Source organism: Cupressus sempervirens, chromosome 3 (assembly GCF_028749045.1).
Source record: "Cupressus sempervirens isolate cs-2001-9-10 chromosome 3, ASM2874904v1, whole genome shotgun sequence".
NCBI classification, from domain to species: Eukaryota; Viridiplantae; Streptophyta; class Pinopsida; order Cupressales; family Cupressaceae; genus Cupressus; species Cupressus sempervirens.
In genome coordinates, this window is record NC_143120.1 from 612,267,151 (window position 1) to 612,280,940 (window position 13,790).

A 13,790-nucleotide genomic window follows, 5' to 3' on the forward strand; every position below is an offset into this window, starting at 1 on the left:
AGCATTTGTGCAAGCTAAGGATCCACAAAGTTCTTATACAATTTTGGAGGAACAATATTTCGATGCACCTGATGAGACATTGAAGTCAGAAATTGTTTATGACTCATCCTGTCTGAATTGAGCAATTGTAGTAGAGACAGAGTGTCAGTTGGTCAGAATTGATGATAGAGAAAGGATTAGAGGTTGTGTAGTTAATAGAAGGTAAAAGACATAGACAAGAGGCCATGGTCAAGTGTGCAAGAAAAGATATGCTCTTAGGAAGATTTGAGAAAGGAAATAATTGGTATGCAATAGTCAGAAATATGATTTTTCTTAATAAGAGGTTTGATAACATTCAAAATAAGATTCTAGAAGACCTATATAATAGGTTATTGAATAGAAAGAAAAGAGTGATAGAGGAGGACACCAAGTTGAGGGAAACAATGATCAATAAGTTATGTGAAGTTAACTCTAAGGAGGATTTAGATAAAATTTTGAACGGTATTGAGCCCTTATTGAGGAACAAAAGAAGAGCAATTCTTCTTATGGGAGACAACTATGAGGATGTGAAGAAGGAAAAATAGGAGACTATTGTGATATACATCTCCTCAATATCTACAGTATTAGAGGTGAGTGTACAACTCAAGCCCAAGAGCCCTGATTTTGTACATGCAACCACACCTTCCAATGATGAGGAAGAAGCAAGAGAGACACATCAAGCACTGTCACCACCGCATATTGTTATGGGTACTGAATCCATGCAAGTGGACAGTACACACATAATTTTGTATGTAAAGGAGAATCCTTTTGCAGCATTTGGTCAATCCAGTGTTGGCAATATCACAACTTATTCAAGCTTTGATGATGATGAAGAAGAGGAAAAGAAGAAACAAGATAAGGAGAAGAGAAAAGAAGAGGTAAAGAAGAGAGAAGAAGAAAGGATAAAGATAGAGAAGAAGAGAAAAAGAAAGAAACAAAGAGGTTAGTAGAGAAAAAGAGGATAGAAGAGGAAAATAAAAAGAAAGAAGAAGAAGAAAAGGAAAAGAAAGAAGAAGAGGAAAAGATAAAGAAAGAAGAAGAGTAAGGGAAGAAAGTTGAAGAGAAGTCAAAGAATGAAGTTGAGAAACTGGAAGAAGAGAGGAAGAAGGCTAAGGAAGAGAAGAAGAGAATTGAACTAAAAGTAGTAACAATTATCCCAATAGTAAATCTAGTAGCAGTAGTAGCAATAATAACAATTCCATTTGATCATCGTCATCATTATCATAAGGGACTAATGAGTTCATTGAGAAAGTTGCTCCAAAAGAAATAATCTATAAAGTCTTTAAAGAAGACTCTAACCAAAGTCTTGGATATAATCTAGAAGGTAGTTACTAGAATTGTAGCTAATCCAGATTTGTAGTCAAAAGAAAAGGCATTAGTGAAGACCTTTGATGAGGAATTCACAACTTTAGTTGAGGTAGCTTCAATGCAAGTACATGCCAAGAATGATGCAACACTATTTGATACAGTGTGCACAAATGTGAGAAACAACTCAAAGGCACTTGACGTAAGCATCAAGGAGTTAAGGAAACACATTGGTGAATATAAGAAGTTTTATGGGCAGTGCTCACTATCATACAAATACCTAACAGACTTTGAGAGTCAGATAAAAGGTAAGTTGAGTGATATTGACATGCTCACTACAAAATTACAGCTCTCTACGACCTGTATTGAGGATTTTGGAATAGAAGTGGAGAAGATCCACAATGTGATCAAAGAGTTGAAACTGATAAGGAAAAGGCAGCTAAAATCTTGTCACCCAAGATTAGAATTTTGCAGAGGCAATTGGAGGAATGTCTTTTAGCAAAGGCTTCCTATGATGATTTTTCCTATACTGACTTGAGTGCAATTGAAGTGGCATCTTATGCACTATACACACTAATTAGTACCTCTAATACAATAACGGAGAACTAGAAGAAGGAGGTGGAAAGACTAAAACTTGTATATGCATATTTTTTCTTTAGGATATCAAGTTCATCAGCAACTCACCACAAATTTTTGTATATAGTTTTTGACACCTTTTCCATTGATGTCAAAGGGGGAGTAATATGTAAGGAAATTTGTATGTATGGAAAGGAGTATTAATATGTAAATTGTATATATTAGGGGGAGTACACTTATATATTAAGGAGTGATAAGGAATGTAATGATCCATCAAAACATGAATAAAATTGTTATGTTTTGAAGAAAATTTTGTGTAGTTACTTTTATTTGTTTTGTTATGCATGACATCATTTTGGGACTTAGCCAATTTTACCAAATGTTGTCATCAATGCCAAAGGGGGATATTATTGGAATTATGGTTAGTAAGATGTTTTCAGTGTTGTCATTTATGGCAACATATATTCAGCATTTTGTTTATGCATTTAGAGTTTAAAAATTGTCTAATTGTTAGACAGTTTGCAGTAGCACATAGATAGATATGATGTGTATGGACTACACACTTTGAATTAGCTTATGCATAGTTGAGTATAGATTTATGAAAATACCATGATGACATGGTTAAGTGCACAAGTGTGTACAAAAAATATGACACAAGTTACAGATTACCAATATAGGTATTTGACAGAGCACAACATAGCATAGCAAAGAATTGAGTTGTATGACTTAAGGAATTATTTTGGTAACAAAATAATTACTAAGTCATGATAAGCCAACTCTGTGGATATTATTCCATATGTTATTTTATATTATGTCAGTCATGTGAACACATTAAGGCTGACTAAGCAGATAATTATTAATTTGCGAAGTATAAGTATAGATCGTATCTTGCACAAAGAATGTGAAGTTGATGAGATGATATATGATATAGGAACTATTGTACATACAACTTGAAAGTTATATGAGCCTTACGTGATGCAAGATTTTTTGTATGATTGGAGCAAGTACAAATTATAGTAGTGAGAAAGTATTGTATGTATATCTATTATTGTGAAGAACTTTATTGTATAAATGCATGTTAGGGTAGTGGGCTCTTCTTGCATACATTGTATTTGATCTACCAACTCCTAATAGGGTTGAGGCTTCTAACAAGGCCTAGTCCTCTAACAAGGACTCGAGACACTATATGTACTTCATAGACTCCTAATAGGGTCAATATCCTTAATAGGATCCTTTTTTTTGGTGAATCATCTCATGGGTATCATCCCCACCAAGGTTTTTCATTGGCCAGGGTTTCCCTAGTTAACAAGTAATGGTGTTATGAGCTCTCTATGTGTATGGTTATATTTACAATTCAACATTGTTGGTTTAATTTCATATGCAATTTATAAAGTAATTAATAATATTCAATTGTGGGCAAAATTTTGTAGACCAACAATATATACTAGAGTTTGGGGAGGAAATGCTCTTGATAAATCCTTGATTGCCTTGAATTCTTCAAGATCCCACTGTGCTCACATATGATTTATTTTAAATTCCTTTGATGTCTTCCCATCCATGTATGTGATGTTATGGTGTAAAAAAGAAATATCCAAGCTCTCTTAAATATTAGTTTTTAAGATAAAAAAATTAAGTGACTTGATTAGAGCATTAGAGAAAATAATTGAGGAACCTAAGAGAATATTGTACCATCTTAAAATGGGCACACTTCATTTTGAGACCTTTTAGCCCTCCTTAGTGTGGTTTTGGTATCTTTTTCTCTTCTCCTCTTTCATTTCATGCTTCTTTATCATCTTTTTCTTTCTGACATGGTCTTCTAAGTGTCACTTTGCTACCCTTTTGACCATATCTTCTTATCAATCTATTATCTCTTAGTTTCACTTGCACCTCCTTCTAGACCTTTCTATGGCCTTCCTGTCTAATCCTTTGGGACTAGGTTGACTAGGTCAACTTGTCCAGGACTAGGTTGACTAGGTTGACCTAGTCTTTGGTGGTTGCAAGGTTCAAAGCTGAAAATTCATTGAGTTGTCCAATTAGTTTATTTAACTCCCCAGTTGGCTTGAGTTATTTTCGTATCCAAAAACTAGTATAAAAGGAGGCATGGGGGCCTTCATTTTCATATCTCATCTCATGTTCTCAATATTGAGCATTCTCAAGACATCCATAGGCAAGAAAGAATTTAAGGTGTTCATCTTCAAACAATCATCTTCAAGTAGTCAAGTCTAAGCATCTCCTTTGTGCATCAAGCTTCTTCCCTCAAGATGGTAGTGGATTTTGGCTCTAAGGAGAAGATTTATTAATCCAATATATTCAAGCTCTTCCATTATCAATTCATGACATGCCACATACATTTGTATACATGAGCTTTTGGATTGTTTGATTTCCTCTTTAGTTTCTTTGAGTCAAGGCTATTACATTTACATACTTGATTGCATATCAGAGGCAATTACATCTTCAAAGGTAATTGTATCTTTTATTTGATGTTATTCAAATCCACTACATCCAACAATTTCCTTTATCAATTATATTTCAATTTATGGATAATTCCTTAACTTATGGATTGACCAAGGCAATCCCTCATCCAACCCAATAAAAAAACCTACATTTTCTATGTGTAGTAGCAGGATAGCACAATTTTACATATAGATGTGGAAATAACTCTATGGGAGCTTTTGGCAGAAGTTTTTTATAGTGTCGTCAAACTATGTCAACCCCTTTGGAAGACTTCCTTCCGCCAGGTCAACCTAGTCATCTTTTCCTTCTTGCGGAATGATTTATGGGTTTTGTTCCTTTTGTTGTTTCATTCAGGACTCCATAGTTTAATATTCATAAATAGGCTCATATTGGCTACTTTCAGAGCTAAAATACATCTTCCTCTACATATTTTAAGGTGAGTCTTTTATATTTAAGTTCCTTTCATATCTTTACCCTAGATCTATTTCCTAATTGGGCTAATTGTATACACATAGTGTTGGGCCCATTTTCCGTTGCACCAAAAGCCATGACTATTAGTGAACATGGAACACCACATAATTAACCACCTGTGGGTAGGGGAGCGCATCGCATCACCCAACAATCTCCCCCTCGACACGCATACCAGGTGCTTACGCGGGTCGAGAAGGCACCAGGGAGATTTGAACCCATGACCAGGTCAAGCAGTGGTTAATTATGAGGTGTTCCATGTTCACTAATAGTCATGGCTTTTGGTGCAACGGAAAATGGGCCCAACAATTGGTATCAGAGCCTGGTTTTGGCCTGGTCATGGGTTCAAATCTCCCCGGTGCCTTCCCGACCCACGTAAGCACCTGGTATGCGCGTCGAGGGGGAGATTGTTGGGTGATGCGATGCGTTCCCCTGCCCACAGGTGGTTAATTATGTGGTGTTCCATGTTCACTAATAGTCATTGCTTTTGGTGCAACGGCAAATGGGCCCAACACATAGCATCTAGATTTATATTACTTAAGAAATTGGTTCAATTTCACATATATATTATCCTATAAGGACCAAAGAGAGTATCTTTGTGCATTGCATTCCTATTCACAATTTGAATTTGGTATTAGCGCCCTTCTTCCTTTGGGTTCTAGCTAATCTAATTTGGATTATAAGCGGAATCATATTTAGAATTTTCCCTCTTTCCCTCACATACATATTTGAATGGCTTAGTGGTCTAGATAAGAGGGAACCTACAATTTTATTAAAGTGTCTCCTATTTCCCTCTAAATGGATACATGCCAAAAAATTCATTTGGTCTCAAGTATAGATAAACTTGGGTCAACCTATACTAGGTATATGTCAACTTAGGTTGACCTATACCTAAGGGAATCCCAAGGTGTGTGATTGAAAGATCTCAGGGGTTGTGCAAAAAATATCAGATACTGAATGTTATCAAAGTGGGAAATAGAGTCATTCAAGCATAAAGAAATCCATGGACTATAAATTCACTAATGGGTAGGAGCTAAATTATTAAATGATGGGTGCTTTCATTTTTAGACAGTTTAGGTATAGTGCAGTCTTGATCATCCACATATGTTAATATGACTCAATCGACTATCCTTGATAAGAGAAGGATAATTTGATGTTGCACAAGCTTTGTGAACTATGAGATAAAAATCTATTATTGAGTCTCTAAACTAAACCTTTGTTAGTACTAAGTAGTACCCTTGGTAAATTGTGATTACATAGGTCCTAGTTTGTATTTAGATATTGGATCTCGTATTGAGTGTTCTTCGTAAATGATTGCATTTTGTACTTGCATACTATATTATGCCTTATGATGTCCTATGACTTTGTACATTTGACTGGTGTTTGTGTGTTAGTCAATCCATACTTTTGTCTATGCTAGGTTATGTATTTGGTTAGGTTAACATCTTCACAAGAATGGAAAGGTTATTTTGTGTGTACCATGTGGTTGGGAGGCATTTGTAACTATATTGCTTATGGGGATCAACATACAAGGAGAAACATCCTCTAGCTATCAAGCTTGCAACTTGAGAGATCACCCTTCTCTGTTGCATGGATAGTTTTTCTTGCATATTTATTTGTTGTATTAGATTAGCCTAGTTGTTTATATTGTCATTTATGTATATCTAAACTTGACTAGGTGACTACAACCCTAGTATGGTTTACTCTGATAAAGCCCAGTTTGAAGCTAGGTTGTATTTCTTGTCACATGTTAGTATTAGAAAGTCTATCTAGTGATTGGACTAAGAGACTCCTTCATTGTATGTTTTGGCAACAATGAATATCTTCTTTTGGAATGTGTTTGATTCACATGAACAATGAAAAAAATTATGATGTCATAAGTTGGTTATGGGTTCATTTTATCATAGATTGCATCAATAGCTTTCTAATGCATTATGAACTGAGTTAAACACTAGACATCATATGAAAATGTTATGGTCTTTGGAAGGTTCTATTATCTATTTCAAGTCAAGTGTCATTTTTAGTCTAAGTATTGTGTCATTCTTGGTATATAGTGTCATTCTAATCAATATTATGTCATTTTTGAAATAGAGTGTTATTTCTTGTCATTATTATCTCATTTTTCAATAATTTCATTTTTGGTAGATGTTATGTCATTTCAGGACAATGGCTACTTCCATATATCTCTTGGAATACCTTCTTATTGTTTCAGAAAACCTCTTTAGAGTAGAGGCCTTTTCAATCATAACATATCAGATTTATATTTGTTGGTGAAGTTTTCCCTTTTATGTTGATTGACAATTTATCACTTGTATTGCCATGAGGGTGTTATATTCCCCTTAATGACTACTATTGATGATGGTTTGGTCATGATCCATAGGGTTTAGTGAAGTACTTCAAACTCTCACAAGATGAGGTGGATGTGCCTATTCTGATCACACTTAAGTATATGCTACTTGGGAACCTTTGGAAGAGTTGTTTTCTTCTTGCATATCATCATGTTGTGACCACCATACTATGTAGCATGTAGTTTTATGATGATGTGTGTAGTTATTTGATGCGCTTGATATGTTTACATGTATTATCTTATTAAAAAATTTGTTAAGTGAATATTTAACCTTTAGTTCCAAGGATTCGTTAGCGGGGCATTACATTCCTTGAACTATAATCATTATAATAAAAAAAAGTATAATGCATTTAAATTTAAAAAAACTTTCTATAATTCCACACTTTATATATTTTTATAATTTAAACATAATGATAAATTTATCATTCCATATTTAAATATTTTTCTTACTTAAACATACATATGTTTTCACTAGAAATTAAAAATGAGAGTCCATCTTACATTTGGAAAAAGCTACTCATTCAAACTACCCATCAATCATTAAAAAAATCATAATTATTGTATATAACAAAAGCATACCTAATAAATTTAGACTAGACTTTTTCATTCTTTTTAAATTTCAACAGATAGATGAGATGACAAGACCAAACACAATACTTTCATAGTTTACCACAAAAATGAACTTGTACTTTCTTATATTACCTACGATGTAAACTTTGAATCCTAACAAACCCATTTTAGTCCTCACTTCTCATCTTTTTAAAATTAACTTTGCAAGAAAAGATTGGATGATAAGACCAAATACAAAACTTCCATAACTTACAACAAAATAAGTTATGTACTTTCTTTACTATTCATTGCAATTCACTTATTAAAAAGTCCACTAAGAATCATGTAGTGGTCTAATAGATTGAAAAAAGGTAGTAGTTAATATCTATTGTGTAACTTTATCTATACCATTATTAAACAATCACATAGCATAATTTTCTTTAGTGTTAAAGTAAACAAGTAATGGAAAAATAGTGAATATATTTTAGATGATAGTTTGTGATCACTTTTTGACACTCACTCGAATAATGGTTACTATGTAGAAGGTAGAACAATAGCTATAAGAATAAGCCAAATTTAGACACAACACAAAAAATTATTGAAATTCAAGGATATTTACCATTTAAAAGCTTAGGGTGCACAAATTTATCTAAAGCAATAGTGGTACTCTCCCCCATGTAAAACTTCATAAAAATCAACTGGATTTAATTCCATTTACTTATCTTTTTCAAGCTTAAATTTGAAAAAAAATATAAAAATGATCAAACCAAACACAAAATATCCATAATTTACGCAAAAAAAACCATGTACTTTCTTATATCATGCATAAATGACCTTTTCAACTTAGGATCTTAGAGAACTCATTTTAAAGTCCACTTCACACCATTCTTTAGTAAAAGATGAAATGCAATGACAAGACCAAACACACATTCTATAATTAACGAGAAAAATATAATATATACTTTCTTATATAAATGATTTGAAAAATATAATACATAGTTAAATATCACATATTAATGACTTGAAAAATGAATTATGCACTTTAAAAGTAATATCAAAATAATAGTGCCAATTATGTACCTATATTGCATTAAGGACTTCAAAAATAAATTATACACTTATAAAAACCTAAATGGTTGGTAAACTTTTTAACATGATTAGTGATGCTAGAATGATATGCACTCTACTTTATGTAAAATACTTTTGAACTAGAGCTATGGACATTTTAGGCCACAAATGAGAGACTTATTCCCCCACTTCACTTGTTCAAACCTGTGAGTGCAATGGTCCTTAAAGGCACAATGCATGCAAGCACAATGTCCTAGCGAGGGTTTGAACCTTGGTGACCACTTCATCAACAAAGTGTTTATATTGCGACATTAGATGTTTGGAGTCAAAATGAAATACTTACTTATATTACATATAAACAACTTATTAAATAAACTGTGTACATTTGTAACATATCAAAGGCTTCAAAAAAAAAATTGTGTACTTTAGTAATGTATCAAAGGCTTCAAAAATAAATTATGTATTTTCTTATATAGTTATATTGCATATAAAGGACTTCCCACAATTCTACTTTGAATTTTATGGAGGCATCTATCTAGCCATTAGAAATCTAAATCTTAATAAGTATGACATATTTTCAATAATAAGTCAAATTATGATATTGCTACCATGATTCAATTGTGTAACTTTATGAATCAAACTCATTGATCCATGTTTCATTAGAAGTTATTTGCAAGAGCCCATCTCTCATGAGAATGAATGTAACACTTGACACTCATTCCATGTAGGTGATGTTCACAAAGATGAATCATTGGGGCTTCTTGGAAGGTCACCCATCGTTAAGCTCAATCATGCTTAGCTACAAAGTTTCTCCAAGGTCAAACTCAGTTTTCTTGGCCTTGGAAGAAACTATGTGGTTAAGCATACTTGGGTTGAAGTAGTACTTTGATAGGTGACCTCTCAAAGAGTTTATGCCCTTCACCTCTGCAAGCATCACATAAATGCAATGAGTTATGAGTGTTTCATTTACTCTCATTTGTGAAACATGAATCAATACTAATAATACTTGAAACACAAATGAATGAATTGAACATTAATCTCAATGAGTTGAATTGTTATATAATATTTATTTAAAATCCACACCCTACTCAATGCAGGAAATCTCACCCTACTATCTATAGGCCCATACCTAAAAATTCTAGGGGGCCCATAAATTTTTAGGAAGGGCCTATAGATAGTAGGGTGAGAGATAGTTGATTGAATGAAGCTAGGTGGCCATGTTATGTATATATGGCTATTCGCTCCCCTTATCCTAGCATATAGGCAGGGGTAGTGATGATAGTATGGGTTCGACTAAATTCTCTATGCTCCTCCCATCCTACTCCTTCCATTGAGGCTATAGCACTACCTTTATCTTCCTCTTCATCAAGATAAGATGTTGTGAGAGATTGGGGGTAAATTAAAGCCAACAAAGTGAGTTATTTATAGCAAAGACAAAGATTCGCCTAGGCTTCCAACAAGATCCCCATATCTAAAACCCCAATCCTACACTACTGATATAATAAAAGAATTAACTTCTGAGAAGAAGAATTAATTCTTCTTCCTATTTGGAGAGATGGATTGTCCTCACCTCCTAATATTTCTTCCACTTCCTAGTACTACTTATCTAATTGAGAAAAGAAATAGTTTGTGTGTTAAAAGTATAAAAAATTTGGACACATTGCAAGGAATTGTAGAGCACCTAATAGTCAGAATGGAACCAATCAAAGAAGGAATGCACCTATATGTCAGTTATGTAATAAATTTGGACACACAACAAGATACTGCAAAATGGTCAAAAGAAACTTCAATAGGAGTTCTAATAATAGAAGGAACAATAACAGAAATGTTAGAAGGAATGGAAATGACAGTGATAATAGTTAGAAGGAAGCAATCAAGGAAAATGTTGATGAATTCAAGGAAGCATTTGTGAAAGCTAAGGATCCACAAAGTTCTTATATAGTTTTGGAGGAACAATATTTTGATGCACCTTATGAGACATTGAAGTCAAAAATTGTTTATGACTCATCCTATTTGAATTGGGTAGTTGTAGGAAAGACAAAGTGTTAGTTGGTTAGAACTAATGATAGAGAAAGGACTAGAAATTGTGTAGTTAACAAAAGGTAAAAGACATAGTCAAGAAGCTATGGTCAAGTGTGCAAGAAATGATATGATTTCAAGAAGATTTGAAAAATAAAACAATTGGTATGTAATAGTCAAAAATATGTTTTTTCTTAATAAGAGGCTTGATAACATTTAGAATAAGATTCCATAAGACCTATATAATAGGTTATTGAATAGAAAGAAAAGAGTGGCAAAGGAGGACACCAAGTTGAGGGAAACAATGATCAATAAGTTATGTGAAGTTAACTCTAAGGAGGATTTAGACAAAATTTTGAAGGGTCTTGAGCCCTTGCTGAGGAACAAAAGAAGAGCAATTATTCTAATGGGAGGCAACTATAAGGATGTGAAAAAGGAAATAGAGAAGACCATTGTGAAATATCTAACCTTAGTGCCTACAATAGTAGAGGTGAGTGCACAATCCAAGCTCAAGAGCCTTGATTTTGTACATGCAAGCATGTAATGGGTACCTACCAGTTATAACTTCGTGAAACAATTTGTAAGCAAGCTCTGATACCACTGTAATGGGCACCCTAGAAATGCCCAAGAACTAAACCAATTTCTGAAAGTGAATTTAATGTCTTTCCATAGGTTCCAATCCACATAACATGAGCAAGAATGAATTTATGCAAATTGAAGATTGAATCGCTACTGAAATAATATTAGTTCTCAAAATGATAAAATCAAATACATAGCAATGTATTCCAAAGGCCAAACCCCAAGGGGATGATGTATAGAATGTTTTTTATTAGATAAATAGGTTTTACTTGGATCTTGAAACCCAATAGTTAAAACATATAAGGCTAATAATAAGCGTAAAAGCCTAGCCAAAAAAGTATAAGTTTAGAGGATGATAATAAGCATAAAGCCCAGCCAAAAAGTAAAGTTCTAAGAAAAGACCAAGAAAAAAGACAAGTATAACCACGACCTAAAGCCAGAACAAAAGCCAAAAGACATAGAAAAACAAAAGAACAAGCGAGAGTTATTCCTCGTTCTTTCACTCCAGCTCTTTCATAACCTGAGCAGCCTCGAAGGCTAGTTGATTCTCCTCCACTTCTAGCTGTTGCACCCTTTGGTCCCCCTAGTCCTAATCAAGAATGGTGTTTTTCTTTGTAGAGTCAACCTCCATTCTGGCTTCTTCCCTATCTTTTCCTTCCTCATCATCCTACATTTCTCTGTCTTTGATCCAGCCCGTAAGAGAGATGATGTTGTTGTTAATGGAGCTTAACAAAGAGAACATCTGATTCACAAGGTTGTGATTGTAGTTCTCCAAGTTGTGTATCCTTATTTCTGCCAGACTGAGCCTGTCAGCTGAATCTATCCTCCTGTTAGCATCCATCCCATTCCTTGTTGCCTCAATATGTCTCACCTATTCTTTGACCTCCTCCAGCTCATGGAAAATCCATTTGATTGATCTAAAATTGTCAATCATACTATTACGAGCATTATTCAAGAGGTTCATTCCTGTCTCCCTGGCTCTGTTCGAAATAGCCACTATCGCTGGGTCAATGAGTTCTTCCAGCCGTAGTTCATCTTGATTTTCCATGAGGATTTGGGGATTCATGGCCTCCTTGAAGATGCCCATCTTCAAAGTCCTGACATTAAAGTTTTTCCAACCTTTACTCCTATCATTGACCTGCACTTCCCCTTTCACATTCCCTGCATTCTCCTCTTTCTACTCCTCAGGTTGGGCTTGGAGGTGGATAGGAGATAGGGGCAACATTGACACCTCCTCAAACTGAGAGCACACTTCCTCCAAATTCTCCCTCTTGCATTTCTTCCTTCCACTTTCATCCTTAATTTCCTCTTGCATCTCCTTAACCACCTCCTCAGACTCTGGCTCCTCCTCATCATCGCTGTCTCCCTCCTCATCCTTCTCAGGAGGCTTCTGCCCATGATCCCTAGGGCTTTTTCTACTAGGGGTTATGGGGGAGGGTGATTTTTTAGCTTGGTGGGTCGCTAATTTCCCCGAAGAAGAGATCCCTCCTTCCTTAGAGTTGAGGCTCTGTATATCTTTTGAATAAGAGGAATAACTAGAACTACTAGACTCCACATTCTCTGCCTCAGGGGGAGCAATGCTTATAGTTTGAGCCTTGAAGTTCTCATGGATAAGCATCAGTAGCTCCTCATGCAGAGCCGGATTTGTAGTGGGCTTCTTTTTGAAGCTCTCCACTGCCTTGCTCATAGAGGTTAATAGATAATATGGAAAGGAAATATTAACATTATGTCAGAAATGATTCAATATAACAAAGTGGTGGGTACGAGCTCTATTAAACCTAGGGTCCAACATGATATACTCGATAACAACTCTCAGAACATACCTCCACCACTTCTTCATGGAGTCAAGGACATAGTAGGTGTCAATCTTTCTCAATGCCTTTAGTTCCTTCTCACTCTCCACAAAGTCCCTAATTGCATTGGCCGAGAGCTTCTTATCCTTGAAGAATTCAAAACCCTCGATAGGGATTTTGGTGATAGTCGCAATCACTGCCTCCATTATCCAAAAGTAGATCTCGTTCACCTTCACCCTACCATCCTTCCAGGACCCCACCATACTTTTGGTCAGCTCCTAATCAAATCCATGTAGCTTCATGATATAATTGGTAACCCCACCCTCTTCTAGCTTTTCCCACACTTTCTCCCTACTTCTCCATTTCTCAAAATCTCCCACCGGCTCCTTTTTGCACCTTTCGCCTACCATTTCTGCACACTGCACACCCTCTTTACTCATGTGCTCCTCACTCTGAGACTGAAAGGGACATCCGAGAGTAAGCAATAAATAGAGAAAAATAGTCCTGCTATTGCTCCAGAAGCAAGTGTGAAAAACAACCCACAAAGCATGTCGATTAATCAATAATGAATCACTGCAATTATGATTTCCCATGCTTCCATTTTGAAAAGTACC